The following is a 13,551-nucleotide window of genomic DNA, read 5'->3' on the forward strand; positions in this document are numbered from 1 at the left end:
AATATATTTCAAGCCAATAGTTTCGTTTTAAGGACTTTTGGTTATCTCAACGTGCATTTAATTGGTTTTTACTCGAAATAGTGAAGGAGACGGTGGCAGCGTGGCGGCCATTGAAGAAACACATAATGAAGAGCATCAGCTCCCTCCGGTACCTGATATAAGGTCCTCCCAATGGCACCTGCGACAGTGACTACGACGAAAAAAAAATATAACAACCAGAACCACACGTCCAACATAAAAAAAAACACAATATGAAATACACACACATTGCCAGTTCGTGTTACTGAAACGTCGTGGTACAATCTTCAGCCTTCGAATGCAGCTCGATGGTGTTTTGCATTGTGCAATAACCGAGAGACATTGAGGGACCGAGAAATTATCAACTTTTGGTACCAAAAATGCAATCAATCCAACGTAGGGAACTAAGGAAAATAATAAATTGAGGAATGCGTGTGGATGACACATTGTTATACAGTGTGCAAACAAGCAAGACAATTGCTGTTTTCTCGCCCCACCACCACCGACTCCAGTGTTCAAAATATCTAATCTCCGTTAGCGCCGTAATGAAAATTTAACAAAATATCCCATCGACGAATTAAAGAGTTGAGGACTGAGGGAAGTGCCAGGAGAATAACAAAATGGATAAACCACGGATGAGTAAAGGGGAAAATCTAGGGAAATTACTTAATAATAAGGTCAATAAGAGAATTGGAAGGAGGGGAGAGGGGCAGGTGGGAGCCCCGGCGGGCCGCGAGGATCATACAAGATAATACTCATTATTGTAATTAATAATTAATGGAGATAACAACAAAACGATTATGTAAGGACGAAAAAAAAAGATGTTTTACGAAAACGATATTAAACAAAATAAAAAATAAAGACTACAGACGCGAGGATGGGCGGCGCCTTGCAATGGTGAAAAAGAAATATATAAAATTATAAGGATACTAAAGAAAATTTAAATTAAATAAAGACAAATTTTTTTAACGGTCGTTTTTACGAGAATTAATCGACGCTTCGGCGCGTCTTAAATGTCGCATTAAGTCCTGCATATATATAAATATACGTGAACAAGGGTATATTCATATATATATTATCTATATATAATTTGTTGGATGTGCGTGTATGTATGTTTTATTCAATTCAAAGAGAATAATAATCGGGTAACGTCGGGTACATGCGCGCACAACCATGGACAGTGGGGCCGCGGCTCGAGGATGGTACCGTGGAAATACATGTAAGGATTTATTAAGCAATGGAAATAGCATGTAATAAACACGCATGAAAATAATTAATCTGAAAATCCAACACTCAGAGATATTCAATGTCCTAAAGAAATTTTTTCATCCGTGAAATCACAAAACCATGAACAATTACCGAAAGAACCGCGTGACGAGATCTTGTCACTCATTATTTATTATTTTTCATCGAGAGCACCCGAACTCATTCCCGCGGGTGTCGCCGTACGTTGCACCAGGGGTAGAGGGTTTAAAAAATGTCTTCGAGTTATCTGATTACGTGACGATTGGTTCAGAGCAGGAAGCGCTAGATTTAAAAAAAAAATGGGGGAAAAATTTTCGGCTAGAAGCGATACTCACGTGAGATAGAGAAACAGGTTGCACGAATAATTTTTTAAACAAAGTGGAAAATGTCGTGGGCACGACTGTTCCATCCTCCATCCCGTATGTCCCGGTGTTCCAGTTTCAGTTTTTCAAGTCTATCTGAAATTCGAGTGCGTCCACAAGGATGGCATCCACTATTATTTTTGAAACGATAAATTCTATTGGGTCGTGTCAGGGGAATTTCAGTATCTCAGGACACGATGGGACAAAACGATCGTCTTCCCTGTCGTTCTAATCACACCTCTAACATCTGATATTTTTTTCTACCCCTTACCTTTTTCCCTAACTACTCAAAATTTCACGAACAATTCGTTACTCTGCCGCGATAAAATCTTCTCTGGTTTTAATTTTTTGTCCGACAATCGATGCACTGCGACGTGTCATTCTCATGGCGACCAATCTAGAGTCAAACCTCCCCACAATTTTTCATAAATAAACTCATTATTTTGGCAATGAAAAAGGGTTGAAATGAGAGTTTGGAATTGAAACGCGAAGCGTAGCCAATCCTTCCTGCCGATTCCATATTGTACCAGCTAGCGTCTACTTTTCAAAGATGAGAACAACTGTAATTACTCTACTTAGCCGTAAAATAATATTTCACCGTCTGTGTAAACAAACGTATTGTACAGTATGCTTTTTTTTTCTTCCAGCGAGTCTGGTGACTGCCTATCCTACTTCTCATAGTTATTTAATTGATATTTAAAACAAGTGGTTGAGATGATTCTTGAGGCCCGGATTTAACGGGATAATCACCACTGAAAGATGATAAAAATTTATCCATCCATATACCGTCACACTGGTTGAGAGGTCTAAAATTTCGTACACGTGTTCATTGTAAAAATGATTGAGTTATTCTCGCAATTAAAACATTTCTTTAAGTATTCGTATTTGTCCCCCCCTGCGACGGGCAAATTTTGACGATAACAAGCTCTAAAATTATTTTATAAAACAGGGTGAAAGTGCACTAGCTTAAATTTTCCTCGGAATTAGCGTAATTATGTTAATTGATGAGAGTAACGACCACTCGATAATTATTTTAGAGACCTCTGGCCGTTCCAATATTTCGATCTACCCCCAATATTTTAACCGATGATAAACACCCGCTCAGCCGCGAGCTAATTAAATAAAAACCATTTTATCGATGAAAAAGTCTGGCAAAAATGTCTCGATCGAATTCCTAGGATATATGTTGAAACGAGCCCTAGGTGTAAATTTGCATTAATAGCCGTAATGGATAGGCTAGTATAATAGAAACAATTTTTGGGAATAAATTATTATTAAGAATGAGAATACATGATCATTACGACTCGAAGTTGTCATTATATCATTACGGTTAATATCATTAGAATGCGAAATTTTTTGGCTATTTGTTTTTTATTTATTGTTGTTGATAAATTACGTTTCAATCGATAATTATGATAGGTTGGCGAATGGTTCGAGTAGATAGAGACGAACGGGACTGGAGATTAAAAATTTAAGATTAAAAATCATTCAAGCCAAAATTATTCTATTTTTCGGTGGACAGGTATCAGATGGTACAAGAGCGTCACACACACGAGACACAAATCACCACCACATATGAACCGTAATAGTGAATAAAAAAATTACAGAGGTGCAGATAAATTAATCGAGACAATTGAATTCCCTATGAATTTTTTTCACTCTCAAATGGTCATTTCTCATCGCCTAAGCATAGGAGTAAATTTTATCAAAAAAAAAAAAAACATCCAATTTTAATAGCGAAGAGAGAGATATAAAAAATTAAATAAATAATGACTCTAGAGATGAAAAGAAAACAATAATTACACGATTTACGTTATGCTTTTAATACAATGATGACAAATATTTGAATTTCTCGCCTTGCTGATTTAGTGGAAAGTACGATGCGTCAAGAAAACAGTCTAGCTTATTTAATGATGAAAAAATTGATGAAAAACAAGTATTCTATAAAATGATAAAATTTACTACTGCTAATATACTATTATACTACTGCAAAACTTATTAATATTAACTATTACCAACTAACAAGGTGAAAAATATGGTAAAATCGATACATACCAGACTACTCTGATAGACAGTGTGGTACTAGATTACCCAACAAGTGAAGAATAGTCGAGTAATTAAATAGCCGTGTAATTACAGCGAATTAAAAAAAAAATTCTGTGTCGATTGAGGCGAGAGACGAGAATAACGTTTATCTAAATACGGGAGGCATGACAATAGGGAAATTCTCTTGATTTTCACCCCCCGCTGTTTCATTTTTTTATTAATCATCCCGCATTTATACGGTTCATTGACACTCCGTGAAAATAATCCCCGGGATTGTTCTCATTTTATTATTTATCGACGAGTGAAATTAATCAGTGGTAATTGGATATGAAAGAAACGCCAAAATGTGTTTAATTTATCGACGAGAAAGTGCCCGCGAATCCATTGGACTTCCATAATTTATTCGCTCGACTGTTAGACATCACGCAATTTTTATCAACTCCACGCAATTTATTCACTGATTTATTATCAACACACACTTTGATATGACACATGGAGATCGATTAATTACCAATCGAAGAGTTAAATGCGTCAATGTGGGATTTTTTCGGGCGAATGATTTTATTACTGAACCAGGTGATCTCGGTTATCAATAAATTTAGATGAAAATATCATTCAGGCGATTCGATTTTCAATAATATTCAGTTGGTGCAAAGCTCGGTGGAATAAACTCATGGCACTGTCATCCGGCGAAAAAAATTATTAGCTGTATCGAGGGTAAATGACATTTAGGCTTCTGGATCTGTTGAAAAAATTCAGTAACGAGGGGTTAATTAAACAGGAGTAATAAATTAAAGTCGCTGATAGCATAAACGAGAGAATACACCGAAGAGTAGAGTTTAATCAGGCTGGCGTAGAGGCTAACGAGAAATTATGAAAAATTCATTGAAAACAAGAAAAAAACACTAGTGCCGGTGCCGTTGCACATCCCTTATTGGCAACAGAGCTTCTTCCTTTATTCAATTTAGAGTTAACAAGGAAAGAAATTCGATTTACACTGGGTTCAAAAAATTTGAATGGATTTTCCAGTTTTTCGCCTTGAAATATTCATTTTATTCACGTCAACTTTTCACGCGTTGAATTCTATTTGAATGACGTGTTGAATTTAAAAGATAAATTAACAATGAATTGTTTTCACTGAAAAAGGGGTGATGGTAGATTATTTACAAAATTTATTATGATTTTACCGGAAATTCATCAATTTTTTTGACGAGTGGAACTTCATTTCTTGTGATGAACAAGCATATCAAGCTTCTAGCGGAAATATCACAAAATTTTTGTAAACTATTCCATATAGTGATACACAAATATGAAGAATGAATTAATAGTATTTGATCGAATTGGTGTGAATTTGCAATAGGGAATGTTCGAATGGCACCTGACGAGACACGAGAGGTGTGAGACAACGTGTGCGACCGCTCGTGGATCGAGCTGACCGCTTTCAAGTGATATATTTAGATATTAAACGAATAAAAAAAAAGCCGTTTCAGAACTAAAAAACCAAAAAATATTGAATTTAATGTAACCATTGAAAAAAAAAAATTAACATTTGTTATTATTGAAGTTTTCAATAATTTGAGCCACATTGAACGATAAGTATTACTTATAAATGATAAGTAAATCTAAAAAATATATAGAACATATAGATATACTATATATATATCTGTATGATGGTAATGTACATATAAATATGTATATAGTATAAAACGACGTCGAACGGTGAAGATGAACGTTAAATATCCGCTCACACTAAATGACGAGGAAAATTAATTATTAATTAATAATGACAAATGAAAATCATTCATTACCAGAGTAAATGGGAGAAAATACTATTGTTACTATGTACATGGATGAGTTTGACTACGATTAAGCTACTCTGTAGGCATAGAAAACCAAAAATCATGGAAAAAGAAAATAGCATGAGAAAATAAAAAATTTGTATAAGGGCTGCACGTGGTGTGGACTCTCGCGCTACTTTAGCCAATCGGAATTCGTTTCATTAATTATTAATTAATTCATCGATGAAAATAAAAAAAAAACCAAAAACTTATTTATATAGTGTTGAGCACTGTTTTAAGTGCTTTTCATTTTTTGGCTGTGTGAAGCTTCAAACTAAATGAATAAAAAAAAAAACAAATAAACGAAGAAAAAAAAGCAAAAAACATTATCAATTATTATTGGCTTTGCATAAAATTCACTCTCGAAATTTTTCCGATAAACAAATATGGCAAAAATGTGGAAAATAATTGAAACAAAACGTCGCGTTTTAGGTAACGGTATTAGATGAAAAAGTATTTTAAAACTAAACGAATCAATAAATAATGAAAATCTTCGTAGTGAAGAGAATGAGAACGAGGTAAAAAATTTTAATGATAAAATAACGTAAATAAAGAGAATTTTAACAAAATGAATATCAGCTCCGTAATTTCTTCAATATGTTAAAATTATTCCGCATCTCCGTTTGTACGCATTTTAGAAGAAAATTATTGAATTGAAAGAAAAATGAAAAAAAAAAACGCAAGAGAATACTCCAGATCTACTATGTAACTTACATAACGGTACTAGCTCAGATAAACATCCTGCCGAGTTGCCCCGAGTTATGCTAAGCGCCACCTGGCCCGTATACATTATTTTAAACCAAATGATGATGAAAAAAAAAAATAACACAACCATTGAATAATTAAAATAAAAATGAAATGAATAAAAAAATTACATTAAGCATCACGCTCATCATTATAGTAAATGGGATACGATAATTAATACATAGCTCTATTTTTTCGCCCGACGAAATAATAATAATCTATATGTAAAAAGGCTAATTTTTTAAGAACATCAAGCTAAAAAAAAAAACTGAATTTTCATCTCTGGCAGCAATGAATGCTTTGTAAATACCTGGTTATTATTATAAACTATTTTAAACGGTAGGATGATGGAAATATTCATGAAATTAATGGCACCAGAACGAAGTTACCGAATTACGAAGGATTTCATCACGAAAAATCTATTAAAAAGCGCAAAGTAAAGATTTTAAAAAATAACCAAAAAAACGTCGGCCGATTGAATTTTAATATTCCGTGAATTTTTAAGTAAAATTTTATGATAATGAATATTGATAATTGTAATTCCCACGACCGAGCCACGATGAGAAAATTGAATAAAATTAATGGAAGATGAGATAAATCAATTTTATGCATCGTTTGCGGAATAAATTTGGGTATTCAGTGCCTTGCAGGGAGTCATTGCAATTTAACCTTAATTAGTCTCACTTGGGTCTTCCATCGACTTGTCTGTCGATTCCATAAGCAAGTCACTGTTCTCCCTTGTTTATAATTCCGCAGTCATGCCCAAGGTCTTCGCTTCCTTTCATAAGAAATAGTTAACAATTCAATAAAAAAAAAAAAAACGTCTTATCAGTACCACGAGAATTTGCACTTTCATTTTCAATGCATAGACATATTTTCTATTCGCGATGATAAAGGAGAGGGATTGGATGAGAATTATTTTAATGGAAGCGAATGCCAATAGGACGATGGCTCGTCGTGAGGCCAGCCCGGGCTCCCTTAATAAAAAAATTACAAAAAACCATAAAATAATGAAGAAAACATGGACGATTATGTGATAAGTATGTTAAAAATTTGGGTTCACTGCTGATTGATAAAACCCACTTGTCTTACTTTTCCTATTTTTTCAAATGCTCTAATAAATTATTGAAAATGATAAATACGCAATTGAACCGGGTACCAAGGCACTCAGGGCAACAATATTATTCTTTATTATTCATTTACCCAATTGTCTAGCATTACGTTATGTTTTGAAAACGTCGAGGAAAAATGATGGAACGGTGAAACACGCAACGTAACAACCAAAATTACAGAAATTTATGCATATTTTCAGATGCAGAAATAGAAGTTACTGTATATTAAATGTACGCCCATTCAGGTGATACACATAATCTACATTAAAAAAAAAAACATATATAAATTCATAAGGTACTTGTTTTCCCATTCATGAGTACCTCGTGCGTGGGCATGTCCTGTCAGTATTAAAAAACAAATCCACATATTTAAAAAAATATGGAATCAATATAGACGTAAATATCGTAAAGGAATGGTAAAAAAAAAGTACTTTGGAACGTAGTTAGTATCTAAGATTGCAATAATCGTATGACCCATCCTCGAATGATGCGAGAAGAAAGAAATATGGGACGAGCTATTATTTTCAACCAATTATTTCGACTACCTAATTATCCAATTACCTAGAAACTTCATTCCGCTTTAATTATCATTTGTTTTTACTTTTTATCGAAGGCGCAGTGTCGCTGTAAATAGATTTAAATAAACAATAAATGGCGCTGTTGGGACATACCCGCGTGTTAGAGTTAATGTATATAGAATGAATAAAGAAGGCAAACCAAGAATTTAAAGTAAAAATTATTATTGTAGTAAATGGGAGCCCGTTTGACGTTGAAAGTAATCAATGAGAGAGATAAAGTGAGTGTGAGAGCGAGAGTTGTACGAGTGATCGAGAGATTCTGCTTTAAGATGAATATAATTAAGCAGTAATCGAGCATTTCCAATAATACCAACACCAATAAATACTCCTAATGATGAAAAATTAAACGTAAAAAATTGACTAAATGTTACTTAATGAGATGAGAAAAACATTGCATACATAGTGAGCATGCATTATCATTTAACTAAACACCCGTAAAATGAAAAGAAATAATAATAATTCGGAAAAACAAAAAACATTACTCTCTATGACTAATTCAGATATCAGTTTAAATGAAAAGAAATCATTACTACTTATTAATTACTAATTAGCAAGATACCTTAAGGGTCAGTCATAATGGTAAACCATATAGTCTATTTGTTAATGTTTCAGATATTTTATTAAATGTTGATATAATGTATTGACGACATTCCTTGTTTGTGGCAAATCTCCCTCGCATTAAAATGAGAACATAGAAAAATCTTTGCCCTCCCCCCCGAAAAAAAAAAAATGCTCCACCTGTCTAAGCTGATAATCGTAAAAAAGAAGAATTAATTGATCGGTCAATAAAATCAATAATCGTACCCCCCCCAAAAAAAATCAATAAATATTTACAAAAATATAATGCCTTCGTACAATCGAAGCTGGCAATCTGCGCCGAGTTTGCGCCAAAAATTTAATTCGTAACAAAAAATAAGAAAGGAATATTGAAACTGATTTTATTATGAGAATAAATCGCCGTTACGCTTGTCAACGACTATTATCGGAGAAGAAATAAATTTATATTAATTTAAACAAAGTAATCGTAAACTGTCAAATTTGACTGACCGAGCGACCACCCAGTGACGTAACAGCGTCATGAAAAGAATTTATATAATTCTAGGGAAAAACATTTTTATTGTAAAACACGAAATGAAGATATTTATATTGTGCGAATACACGATATACTATGCGAATTTAACGAAAGCTATTGTTCTTATTTTCCTTGTTGATTTATTGTCTCAATTACTCCTCTTTTTTTATCGTCAAATTTTTCCATACGTTTGTACTTACAGATGAAAATGAGAATCTGAATAAGTGGCTCGTACAGGTTGCAATGTTTTTATCCATAAATAAACAATTCCTAAAAAATTGAATATTCATTCAGGGTCAATTTAACATGGGGCATCGCAAATCGTAATATCACACCACGAGGACAATACATGTGACAAGATAAATGTACCGACGCGATCAATAGTGTCAAAATCATTGATGATTGAATTGGTGATGAATTCAAGAGATGAATTTTCGAAAACTGTCAACATTGCACAAAAAAAAAAAATAAACAATACAGCTATTGTATCGTGTGAAAGTCTTATCCCCTGTTCAGTGTCGCAAGAACCAAAGTATTAATTCAATTAATAAAAATTTTCAAGTGGAATATACAAGAGATACGTGAAAATAGGAGTTGACATGCGCTTAAACAAATAATCATCGTAAAATAGACGTTCTTCTGCAATCACCACGGGAAAATAAATAAATTAAAACGATAAAATGAAAGGTAAAAAACCTGGAAAAAGTTAATGTGAAAAAATATAACTGTCGCGAGAGCATCGACGATTTGTAATATTTTATAAATAAAATTGGCATATCAATTTTTAATCGAACAATTTCACTCTGAACAGAAAATAACAAACTGACGAGATAACAAAATAAAGGATATGAAATGAATAAATTGTCATTCTCATAAAACGCTCTGCTGGTTTGGAGCTGTAGTCATATCGTTAGAGCATAAGTCTGTATGTGACGATGTTAATTATTGTAAGATAAAAAAAAATTAATAAGTAGGAGCGTATCAAACTATTTGTCTGGTATTACTGGGCATGCTTCAATAGATTTTTTATAAACAAGGTTCGTTCGACAAGATGAAGAAAAAAAAACAAAAAAAAATGATGAGCATTTCTTTCTCATAATTTTTTCAGATAAGAAAAAACATTTGTTTGCAACGAATTTTAAAACTCGATGAAAAACCAAAAAAAGAGCAAGTGAAGGATGTGAAATGAGAGAAAAAATAACAATCGCACCTCGACGAATCTTATCCTAATTTATCACCTATGCAAAAAGAGAAGATAAAAAAAAACAAAAAATAATAATAACGTGTTTTGGGCCCTTCCGTCCAATTCGCCATGTACCACTGTCATTATTTATTTAATTTTGCAACTTACGTACAATAAAATTGTTATTGCTGAAATAATTACAGTGTAATCCCCTGAATCCACATTTGAACCGTTTACAATAATTCCACAAAAAGAGGATTTTTTATTGAGAACAAATTATTTTTTTGCAACATTTGACAGCTGATCCCGAATTCGCGAAAAATCATCCACCAATGTCTTCAGAGTACTCGGTGGAAGTTCCATGACAATCGTCTTCTCTTTCGAAGCTGTGACGTCTTCAATCTGAAGAACAAAATAAAAACCAAAAATTGATAATCGAAATTACTATTACCAAGGCCTCTGACATGTATCACAGACTCATTAAACTTCTTTCATTCAAAATCCTCTTTCTCCACGTTCACTTTCCTAAAAAAAAATAATCAAATAACATTCCCACCTCTCTATCAGCAAGAAAAAAACAGGTTTGATTTTTTCTCTGAGCGGAAGTGAATTTTTCCCGATACTGAAAATTCCCGGAAAAATTCGGGCTCTGGGGACCTATTACCGACGGATGTGAAAAATCTTTCGTGAACGGAACGTAATCCCTTGGAGGGACTAAAAGTGGCCGTTAATTATCTAAAGCGTCAATTTCGCGAATAAAGATAAAAAAATGGCAAGAAATTTGCGAGAAACGGGCAGTGTCTCCCCATCGCGCATTCGCCAGGGAACAATGATGTCACCATCTCGGCCGGCGTCGTATCACAACCGATACACAACAGAAAGAGGTAACACATGAAATACAGTGAGTCAGCGTAGCCATCGCGATACCAACACATTAAAAACATATGGCACAGACGCAAAAAGCCAGGAGTGCGCCATTGATGTGTCAGATCGGTTAGTAGTACGGCTGAAAAGTATCCCGGCAATAGACAAAATGGATGCTAACGCACGTGAAATAGAACGCGACAAACAAGAATTTACGGACGCTATAAATCACTGCATCGATCTATTGCGCGCTAACAATTACATAACCGATGTTAACAGTGACGTGATAACGCGAAAAGCGGCAGTTATTGGACAGGAGATGTACGAGTGTCTGAAAAAAATAAAAGAAAGATCGAGAACAGTTGCTAAGCCGACGGTTATTGATAAGAGTGAGCGTGTACCAATTGTTGATATTCACGAGCGTGATCACATCGTGAGAAATCACGTTGTCAATCACGTTGTTAATCCGGTTAATCAGATACATTACATTAAGGAGGAGCCCCTGGAGATTATCGAGACGGAGGAGACTGAGTCTTACGAGGACGAGGGTGAGAAGAAGATAACAGTGAGGGATGTCAAAAGTCTCGAGGACTCTGATGATTTTGATATCAAGAGGCCGGGTTCAGTCTCCGATGACGATGATCCCATTCAGAATCATCAGATTCATCGCACACGTTTTGCCAGGGGCAGAAAACGGAAACGACCTTATGCCAGGATTCCGATCGAGGAGAAGATCAAGGTTGTCAATTTGGCGAGATCCAATCCCAACTGGACACTTGCCTGGTTGAAGGAACGTTCTGGATCCGAGAGGCTCTCCAGTATTATTCAATTGCGACAATGGGAAAAACAGGTGCTTTCTAAAAGTACTATTATTGATAAGCTCAATGTTATCAATGGGTGGGTCTACTCCAGGTATCTCGAGGAGAAGGAGAAGAACTTTGATGTTGCTAATTCCATGCTCAGGGAGTGGGCCATTGCGGCAGCACAAAAATTTGTTTATCCAAGATTCAAATTCGAGCCGAATGACGCTTGGCTTGCGGGATTTAAGAAAATTCATGGACTCAAACACGGTGATATCTATGAGGATTGATCACAGTTTTTATTGATCGATTTTTATTATTTTGGGTGGTACCCAGTGCTAACATAACCCCAACTCCCATGGGTCGAGATCAGAGACTGCTTTGTGAAAATAATTCTTCTGCTTTGGTTATTCCATTGTTCAGTTCCGGGTACAATCCGGATGTCCGGAAAATTCAGGTTCTCGTAGCGATAGGTTTATTTTAGTTAATTAATTGTAAGGGAGTGATGAATGTGAATGCCATGGCTTATTCAGTCCTCCGGAATGGTGTTTGGAAGGAATGTACAGGAGTTTTAGTGTAAATCTGTCACGATTTCGTCGATAGATTCGGCATATTTTTTATTCTGATAATAAAGAACTGCAATTTTTGTGGATAAAGGGGTTTAATGATTTGTCGTACTCACTGTCATTTTCAGGAGGCAGGTCGATGCTCTTGGATCGAGAGTCGAGGAGGTGAGGTTCTCGTTTACTTGGCAGGTGGTTGATATCAGTCTCGATGGCTTTATTCCATCCATTTTTATGGGAGTGATTTATTTATTTATATTTTGGAATACTGTTCGGTCTAGATAGTTAAGGTTATGGCTGGTCTGTCTTACCGACATTGCAGGTGAGTTTTACGTTTTGGCTCTCAGAAATATATCAAGATGGCTCTGAGGGGTATCCGTACCAAGATGTTATATTTGTGTATACGCCGTTTTTTTAAGTTGCAGATCATTGGCATATAATCTCTTTTTTGTACTGCTTCTAACGATTTCTCATCTGGAAATTTCCATTACATACTTCTCCAACTCGAAAACTTGAAAATCACTACGGAAACATTTTTTCCAGGCTTTTTTCACTCGTGTGGATGGTCAGTTCTCGCCAAAGAGGATTGACTAAAGTAGAGGCTCAGTTCTGGCGGTTGAAGTGACCCCAGCGACTTCATAGTACTGCACCCCAAGAGAGGGAGGGCGCCACACGCAATGGGTCAATAACAATTTCGTAACGCAGACAATAACATTCACCCTGTCAACTGGTCCCTCTGACAGCGAGACTGCTACTGGGGCAGTTACCGAGTCGGCTGACGGGTACACACCCCACCATTGAGTGCGGCCCCCACTTTCTCTTGGGGTGAGATACTCCCTCGGAACTGAGCCGCCCAATGGGGGTTTGAGTGACCCCACCGGCATTGTACCCCACCTCACCCCAAGAGAAAGAGGGGACCGCACCCAATGGTGGGGGGCCTGCCCGTCAGCCGACTCGGTAACTGCCTCAGTAGCAGTCCCGCTGTCAGAGGGACCAATTCACTGAGTGAATTTTATTTTCTGAAAATTTAAAATTTTTCAATTTCAGTGAATACCTCCTCGATTTTCATGCTCCCCTGATACTTTTTCGAAAATTTTGAATTTTCACATTTCAGTGAATACCTCCT

At 35.4% G+C, this 13,551-nt stretch overlaps 1 protein-coding gene across 3 annotated transcripts in view; it reads left to right on the plus strand.

Annotated features, from left to right (window-relative positions):
• Window positions 1-10,233, plus strand: part of shaker (Potassium voltage-gated channel protein Shaker) — a 91,586-nt gene extending 81,353 nt beyond the window's left edge. For all 3 annotated transcript variants that reach the window (XM_011299281.1, XM_011299282.1, XM_011299283.1), the window contains exon 8: window positions 82-10,233. The gene's annotated coding sequence lies outside the window, so the exon portion shown is untranslated. The remainder of the gene's footprint in view (window positions 1-81) is intronic.
• The last annotated feature ends 3,318 nt before the right edge of the window (window positions 10,234-13,551 follow it).

The sequence above is a fragment of the Fopius arisanus genome, unplaced genomic scaffold (genome assembly GCF_000806365.1).
Source record: "Fopius arisanus strain USDA-PBARC FA_bdor unplaced genomic scaffold, ASM80636v1 scaffold00014, whole genome shotgun sequence".
In the NCBI taxonomy this organism is placed as follows: Eukaryota; Metazoa; Arthropoda; class Insecta; order Hymenoptera; family Braconidae; genus Fopius; species Fopius arisanus.